The 8,801-nt window shown below is 38.3% G+C and overlaps 1 long non-coding RNA gene across 1 annotated transcript; it reads left to right on the top strand.

Moving 5' to 3' along the window:
- Positions 1 to 79: 79 nt before the first annotated feature.
- On the top strand, positions 80 to 4,808 carry LOC135293746 (uncharacterized). The gene is made up of 3 exons (XR_010355850.1): positions 80 to 943; positions 2,752 to 2,808; positions 3,130 to 4,808. It is a non-coding gene; the product is annotated as an uncharacterized LOC135293746 (long non-coding RNA).
- The last annotated feature ends 3,993 nt before the right edge of the window (positions 4,809 to 8,801 follow it).

Raw genomic sequence — 8,801 nt, 5'->3', positions numbered from 1 at the left:
CGCAGCCCCGGGGCCGGGCCACCGCCCCAACGCGCTCGGGCCGCCGCGCCCCGGGGCCCTCCTTCCAGCTGGGAGGCGGGATTGCTCCCGGAGGCGGGATAGCTCCCGGCGCCGGGAGTTGGGTTTGCAGTGCCGGCCGAGATAAAGAAAGAGCGGGGCTTTATCTTGTTGCTCAGCCCGGACCGCTGCCGTGCAGCCTGCCTGCGAACCGAAGGGAGCTCCGAAAGGAGGCTACGGGGCTTAAACTCTGGTCCCAGGTTTTAATAGCAGAGATGAATGCTCAGGTGCTCAAGTACCGCTGCCCTCTCTTAATCCGGGCACTCCCTTTCATTGCTTTTCCTCAGGAAAAGTCACCCAACACAAAACACACCAGGACGCCTAATAATGCTGCCCATGGCAGGCTTGCTTTTTCTTTAGTCAGAAGAAAATAGTTTTGAGTTTTGTATTTGACACTTTGTGCTGAGCTGTGTTGAGGGGCGTGTATGAAAAATACACTGCCCCCAAATCTTGGTTCTTCAGTTGCCGGGTATGCTCTGGTTATTGACTGGATAATAAATAGAGACACACACAGTGTGATTTAGAAGGTAGCTGACTTGGATTCAGTAGTCATAGACCTATACTTTCCTCAGAGAGGTCCATACCTGTTATTTAGCATTTGTAGGACCTTGCCATCTGGAAAGGTGGAATGTCAAATCATTGTCACCAGTTCATAAATTGATGGGTGTTTATTTTTTTTTAATTTTTTGATAGTGCCTAATCAGGCTATTTTTAGATTTCCCCTAAGGCAGAAAAGAGTTTAATAAAAACACTTAAAATTATGCTGTGTTTTAATTTAAGGGCAAGCTTTTTCATTAAAATGTCTGAGTTTTGCAGAAGTAGTATTAAAGTCAACATTATGTAGTGGTTAGCAGCTCCCATTTTTGCCAGACTCCAAGCCTAGAAGGTAAGATTGAATATGTACACATGCATTGTGTAATCAGTGTGGATCTTGCCATTAATGCTATGTGCACATACACAGGAAATTATTAATGTTGCTCAAAGGATGTGCTTTAACAAAGTGTTTATGGTTGTTATTAAGAATTGCCTAAGAAGTCGGTCCCTTGCCAAAAAGAACATGAACTGGTACTCCTTAGACTACTGCACACTTCTTTAATCACATCATACCAAAACATACCTGCTGCCTAAGAACTGAGAGCTAACAGAGAAAACCTAGTTATCTCCTGGATGTTGCCATGTCAGAACAGAGCCCTGTAGCTTCCTGTTGCCAAAATTACTCTTCATCAAATCTACCTTCAGATGAAGTAAAAGCAACTTCCTGTTCAAACAGACTTGAAGTAACTGTACATTATGCTACAGCTTGTGGTTTCCACTTGGTTCAGTCCTTGAGGCAGGGGCACAACTAGCTGGCACTAGCCACTTTATGGCTAATAAATTTCCCAAAATTATAAATATCTGGTATTTTTTTCAATCTTACTAATCTTATAATCTGAAAAATTCAGTGATATTTTGTGAAAATTAGGTGCCTGATTTGCTGTTACCATCTCTTCTATAAAAAAATCAAAATCATTTAATAATAAGGTTGGTTTTCCTATTGTGTGAGTAACAGTTGTAATCTGAGACCCACTTCTTCCAACAGCACCTATTTTTGTCTTGCCCAGCCTGCAATGGTTATCCTAGCAGGTCTTTTACTCTCTGTACTGCTCATAGCCTCTACCAGGAAGTCTCTGCAGACAGTGTGGGCATTTTTCTGATGTGAAGATGCTGTAGTAGGAGAAAAGGTTGCTTTATGGCTTATTTCTAAATAACAGGAACTTTAAAAGACTTGCATGTCTGTGGTTTGACCTGAAAAAAAAAAAAAAAAAAGTGACTTATAGAGCATGACAGTGAAGACTGGAAGTTGTAAACCCAGGTGAAACTGTTCAAGCTTGAATAAAATCTGTAGTGTGCACAGCTGAAGAGCTGTCTCTGACCTATGAAGGTAAATGTTCTTTCTTCTCAGATTCCCCCCATTCCTCTTCTGAAATAAGATTCTTGTAGCTCTTTTACTGTCTCACCCTAATTTTTTCCCCCTTTTACTTATGAGTTTTCAACCTTGCCAGAAACATCATAGCTCTACAGGTGTCCAAAGAAGCAAAGGAAAGACAAATAGATTTTTATTTGCTAAAAATCAGATCTTCATGATGCAGTTAAAACCTTATTGCTCTGTCCCCCAGGGACACCCTTTGCAATCAGAGGGCCACTGTCCGTGGATGGTGAAGCAGACGGACAAAGACAGCACTAAGCAAAACATAAAGGAGATGGGCAGGATTGGCAAACTATGCTTTGATTCACCCTTGTGTTCTGTTACGTGCTATAAAATTGGTATGAGCACGAAAATAACCCTAGAAATTATGTTGCCTTTTTTGCTTTTACAATTCACCAGAATCTGGCAGTACTCTGTAATGACTATATTTCATTCTTAGCTTCAGCTTCTGAAGCTAAGAATCCACACTTAAGGAATGGATTTGGGTGTATTGATGCTGTGGCTCCATCTAACAGCATGTATTAGAAGAGTTCCATAAGTATCTCATGTTTTTTACTTGTTTGGAGATCAAACTAAAGGGCAGGGTTTCATCTCTGCTTTCTGTCATGGCATCTGCTGAAGTATGTGCTCTGATCTTTAGGTTTCTTCTCACTGTGAGGATATAAGTGTTCACATTTGTTTGTATTTTTAACTTAAAGTCAAACATGTAACACCTTATTTTCTTCCAGTGTTTTCATCTTGAGCTGTGACAAGGGGCCAGCAAAGTTTCCTGTAACATTTTATCAGTAAGTGAAGATTTAGGGCCACGAAAAATTGGGTATGGTATAGACAGTCAATACAATAATGATTTTTTTTTTTAAAGGATTAAATATAAAGAACTTGTTAAGCCCTATTTGATCTTTGGTCAGAAATTATAAAAACTGCATCAGTTCTGTTTGGGTTTTGTTTAGTTAGGTTTTGGTTTGGTTGTTTTTTGGTTGGTGGGTTTGTGGGGTTTTTTTGTTGTTGTTGTTGGTTTTGGGGTTTTTTTTTGGAGTCCAAAGAGGCTCCAGAATCTCTGCTGGGTCCCCCTTGGATGTTATTTTCTGGTGCTTTCTGTCTTGCAGGACAGGAGAGACATTAAGATACAGAACAGCTATGTTGGAAGAGACCTTCAAGATCATCGAGTCCAACCCATGCCCCAACACCAGAACTAAACCATGGCACCAAGTGCCACATCCAGTCTTTTTTTTAAACATATCCAGGGATGGTGATTCCACAACTTTATGATTCTTTCAGTGAAAAACTTTTTCTGTATATCCAACCTATGTTTCCCTTGGTGCAGCTTGAGACTGTGTCCTCTGGTTCCGTCAGTTGCTTCCTAGAGAATGAGATCAATCCCCATCTGACTACAACCACCTTTCAGGAAGTTGTAGCCTAAGTGTTTCTTCCCAAGGAAGCAAACTCTATTCCTCTAAAACAAGCTGGTTAATAACAAATAGTGCTTCAGAAAGGAGTTTCTGCAGGTGATTCTGAACAACTTCTGCAAATTACCTGATCTTTGCCACCCTGAGCTTTACCTGCAGTAAATGTCCTCTTTCTGTTTGTACCTCTTTTTCCCTCCAGTAGCAGCAATAATTGCAGTGTGCTTACACGGCTTTCAGCAGTGGCTTTTCTGCTTTGGTACCAAGGTCTGTGTCAACTAAGAGCCCATGTCCTTTAAAGCTCAGCCCATTTCTCTCACTATAAATACCAGCTGGGTATCATTTCCTTTTCAGATTTTCCCCACGTATTTTTGTACCTGGTTTGGTTTTTATCTTTCAGTAATTATCCAAATACCTTTCTATGTTCAAAGTCTATTACACCTTTTTTTCATAACAGTTCATTAGAGGAGACATGATTTTTAGGTCATTTTTCTGCATACTGATCTGCATTGGAAGAGACATTAGGCAAAAAGTTGTTTATAAAGTAACTGTTATTTTATGACATGGATGCCATCAAATATTAGGTCCGTAAGAGAAAACACAATTTATTGATTAATGAAATAATTTGTATCTCTTAAAAGAATTTTCTTATTAATATTGTATTTTATCTAAAACAGAGAGATATTGTTTTTCATGCACCCCTTTCAAAAACAACCCTTAACATGTTTTTTCTTTAACTCCTGTTTTACTAGATTACAGTATCTTCAGTGAATTCTAGAAAGCTGAGCTTTTTGATGTCTAGAGAGACATTTATGGCAGTTTTTCTTCATAAAGTGTGAGCTAGAAATATCTAGTCTAGTATAAATACTGTAAGTAGTCTGGTTATAGCAGTAGATCGTATAGACCTTTACACAGGCCTTTTCACTCCTTATAGCGAAAAGATTGTTTTGGGGTTTTTTTTAAGAAAAAGCCTTTTAAGGCAGGCTATGGGATAATTTTTTCCAAGGAAAGTAAAGCACGTCTTTTGCTTATAGGAGCTCTTGATTCTTCTAACAATTTTCAAATTTATGATAATTGTGTAAACTTGTCTTTGTATTTAACTGCTGACATTCAGGTTTCATGGTTTAGTACATATCTTTTCAAACCTGTTTCTTTTATCTCTTCATTTCACCATGAAAATTTTGAGTATTTTAAGTAATTTTTATTTAATATAAATGTTTGACTTACTGAAAAAAAAATCTGGAATACCTTTCCTCTCTTTTTGGCAAAGTGACATTTTTAGTAATGAAATGTTTGTTCCTTTTGAAAAACATCTGACGTCCAATTTTTTCTTTCTTTTTGTTTCAAGAAGAAAAGAATTAAATTTTAACATTATAACTTTATGCTGGTTTTGTACGTTATTTCTCCTGATACTAAGTTCTATTTGTCTCTGCTCTTCAGAGAGAAAGGAAAGAAAAACTGACTGAAGCTGTTCGTAAACAGGTACATTCAGTTTATGCTGTTTGATTGAGCTGCATCCTTCCAAGTCTAAGTGAATGTGATTTTGGCACTCCTGACGTATATTAGAGGTCTTTTATTCTATAAAACAGGAGCATGTGAGTATATATTTTAGTTGTTCAAGTACTGCTTCCATTTGCCAAATTATCTAAACATTTCCTGTTTAAGGTTTTTGTTCCCATTTACATTTTCTCCTCAAAGGAAAAATAGCACATTGTCATAAGCTGTTATATTCACAAGAAGTAAAACAGAGTTGGAATACCTTCAGTAACAGAGCAATGTTTGTGGTATTCCCAGTACTGACATTGTCTAGACAGTAAAAAAAGTTCCCTTATTCTTGAAAATCTTCCTTTCAAACTCAAGTCTGCATGTCTCATTGTTTCAGAATCAAGTTGCCTAAAACATCTTTCCTGTAAGAATGGAGGGAAGCAGTCATACATGTCACTGCCTATGTTCTACTCCTTCTTGGTCAGGGATGTAGCTCTGTGTATCCAGGGCTTGTTAGGGCTTTCTTTCCTGCAGGGTCTCTGATCCACGCAGCTGAAGCCTCCTGCAGGGTGGACCAAAAGGCCACCTGCACCAGGGACATGAGCTGGACCCGTGGCCTTTGAGGGGATTTTAGTTTGATACCAACTGCATGAACTTTAAGATGACCAGGATTTAGGAATTTCCAATGAGATAATCGCAGGTTGTGTGCTGTGCTGATGGCTCGGGTTAAAAAAACCCAACTATTTAGAACAGGGAAGAAAACAAAGGTTTAATGAATGCTTAATTATTCTATGGTTTGTTGTCTTCTGTATCTCCACCTCTGTTATGTAGGATGAGTTATGTGACTGCTCAGTTTCGTAAACATGGTGAGGGTGTAACTGGATTCTTGAAAGAGGCCAGCAGATCTGACAAACATGGCAAGAATTTAGCAGCCATCTGTGAAGGCATTTTGTTCATAATGGCTTTTGTATATGCACACAAGATGCATCGCATCAGGGCAAAATCTTTTGAGCTCCACTGATAAAACAAAACCATCTCTGTATTCCTTGCTTAGATCTCCTTCATTAAGATGCTATGGCAAATGCTGTTGGCAACTTCAGCCATCTACAGCCTGACAGGAATAAACTATTTTAGTCCTGTGTTGCAGCTGCTTCAGTATGTTATGAAGTGAACTGTTGTTGCCCTTAGCCTTAAAGGGGCTATGGGAAAGAGAGGGAGGAACTCTTTATCAGGGAGCGTGGTGAGAGGACAAGGGGTAGTCTAGGAGAACATGATGTAGCAGAAGGTGTCCCTGACCATGGCAAGTGGTTAAAACTGAATGATCTTTAAGATTCCTTCACTTCTAAACCATTTTATGGTTAAAGTTTTTAAATTTATGCTTTAAGCCGTAGCACAGTTTGAAAGAACATGGTCTTTGTCAGAGCATAGCCTGGCTATGGACTTAGAGACCAGAAGAAAATCAAGTCATCAAGAAAGATGCTCAGTTTGGTGCCTGTTCATGAAGACAGGAAGACACTCTTCTAGAAAAGACATAGTTATAAACATGAATGCAAAATCATGGCTATGAGAAACTTGCAGTGCTTTAAATATGGGAAGACCCAGAATATCTGTTGTGATGCACAAGAGAACTAAACATGTTGCTAGTCATGGATGATCTGAGGAACAAATGAATCCAAAAAGTCAAATGTCTCCCTAATGGGGTGGGTGTTTGAAAAGATGTCTAGGACACCATAGTTCTTATTTCCCTTTGAAACCTTTAAAATTCTCCTTTAAAAATAATTTTCAGAATTGCACTGTATTTCCTGCTTTAGGATCTTTCTTGTGGATTATGTCTTCATCTGTTTAGGAGCAGATGACACTCTCCTCAGCCCAGAGAGCTTTTTTTCAGATCATGACACAGAAATACATGGCTGTTCTTGTGCACTTCGTTGGTGAAAAGAAGTTGATTTCCTGAGTTTGGCTTCCAGAGGAGGGCTGTTAGTACCATTTCCCTTGCAGTGTGTACCACAGTGGTAGAAAAAACAGTGTAAAGATAGGGAAGTCTATATATTTGTCTGGGTGGAGAAAGCAGAGAGTTGAGGAGTTGCTGATATTGATATTGTGGTCCAGTTGAGTAGAAAACAAAAGCAGTTAAAATTATTACATGATTCAGCTTGCAAGGAGTGATAATTTGTTTCACAAATTATTCAGTTGATTGGACTTTCTTTTTCTTTCTTTCTTTTTTTCTTTTTTTGAAACTAGTGATTTAAATTTAGTTGAAGGTTGACAGTAAAATTCTCTACTAATTATTTGCTTCCTTTTCACTTCTGCCTTTCTCCCTTTACATGCAAAATAAAAGCATATAACAGAAGCATATAACATATAACAGAAAGGCACTTGGTAAGACTAAATAATTCAAGTTCTCTTTTATTTTTTTCCCTTAAAGGATATTATACAGATAAAAAGATACGTATTTATATATGGTTTTGTTCCTAATGCTGGGATCTGGGGAGGAAGATCTACACTTTAATTCTTATCAAAAACATTCACAACTGTGTTTTTATAATATTTTCCTCTTATTATCCAAAGAAAAAAAGAAAGTGCAGCTCTAAAGTAAAATTATAATGTTCTTGATTGTCTAAATTTTACTGCATTGCCAAATTAAAAAAATAAAAAAAGGTAAATACAAGGCAAAAAGGCAAACTGGTATGTATGTGAAATACAAACCACACAGCTGGAACACCCCCTTTTCCTGCCTGTGGAATTTACGAAAAACCATTAAGTCAAACAATACAGCATTTTCCATTTGAACTCATAAAATTTGAGTTCATGAAACAAGTTAGCATAACTCTTCCTGCCTTGGGAACACTAACTGTGAATAACTTCTCCACAGAATGTAAGAAATGTGGAAAGCAAGCGTCACTTGAGAAAAATAGCTCATGCATTTGTCATTCCCACATCCATTTTTGTGACTCATTTATTTTTATGCTGCTGTTTTCCTAAGTGCCTGGAGTGCTATCAGAAAGCTTAAACAAATGACAGCAAATGCTCTTGCCTTTTTTTTTCCAGAAGTGGAGGGGGGAATTGGAGTGACGTCTTATTTGTCCTTATAGAGCCGGATTTTCACTTATGGGGCTTGTTATTGCCAGGTTTAAAAATCTCAGTTATTATTCTTTGCTATTCTTATCATTGCTTTGACTTCTTTTCCCCAGATGCTGTTTCATTTTGTTGCCTTGTCTCCTTCTTCTGCATCTGGGTAATAGGAAAAGTCAATTAGACTTGCTCTTGCTGTCAGCAGAAAGCACTAGACAGGAGCCAGCAAAGGAATTCACCACAGCTTTAATGTTAAGCACCCCCAGCTATGTCTGGTGCTATGAAGTCAGAGAGGAGAGCATGTTGAGAGAGAGATTAACTGCAGACCCTTCCCCTGCAGCCTTCTAATGTAAAATCTGCTTGCCAAGATTTAAAAGAAGCTAAAACTACATAGTGCTATCAGATGTCGAGTAGGGATCAAAAGCACAAATATGTATTGATGAGTTCTTGCATTGCTACTGACTGTGTTGCATCTCATTTGTTGCCAAATCCTAATGACTGGGATGGTTTGTTATGCTTCAGCCTGCACTGTGTTAAGTGCAGTGACAGACTTCAGTACTTCAAAGCCAGATAAGAAAGTGGAACACATCAGTTGGTCATATCTTATATCTCAGAAGGGCAGTAAAGTTTATAGATCTGCAAAGGGGATTTCTAGCTGAATTATATATTTTATTACAGGTGGTCCCCAGTTCTAGTTAGCATTTGCTGATGTATGTGCTAGGGAGAATCTTTTTAAAGGTAAAAAATACTACAGAAGTCTGTAAATTACTTTCTTCCTGCTTATTGAACTAATAAGCAGGAAGAACTAATTGTGTGTT

This window comes from Passer domesticus, chromosome 2, assembly GCF_036417665.1.
Source record: "Passer domesticus isolate bPasDom1 chromosome 2, bPasDom1.hap1, whole genome shotgun sequence".
Taxonomy (NCBI): domain Eukaryota; kingdom Metazoa; phylum Chordata; class Aves; order Passeriformes; family Passeridae; genus Passer; species Passer domesticus.
The sequence above is the reverse complement of the archived record's forward strand: the minus strand, read 5'-3'. Positions and strand labels throughout refer to the sequence as shown.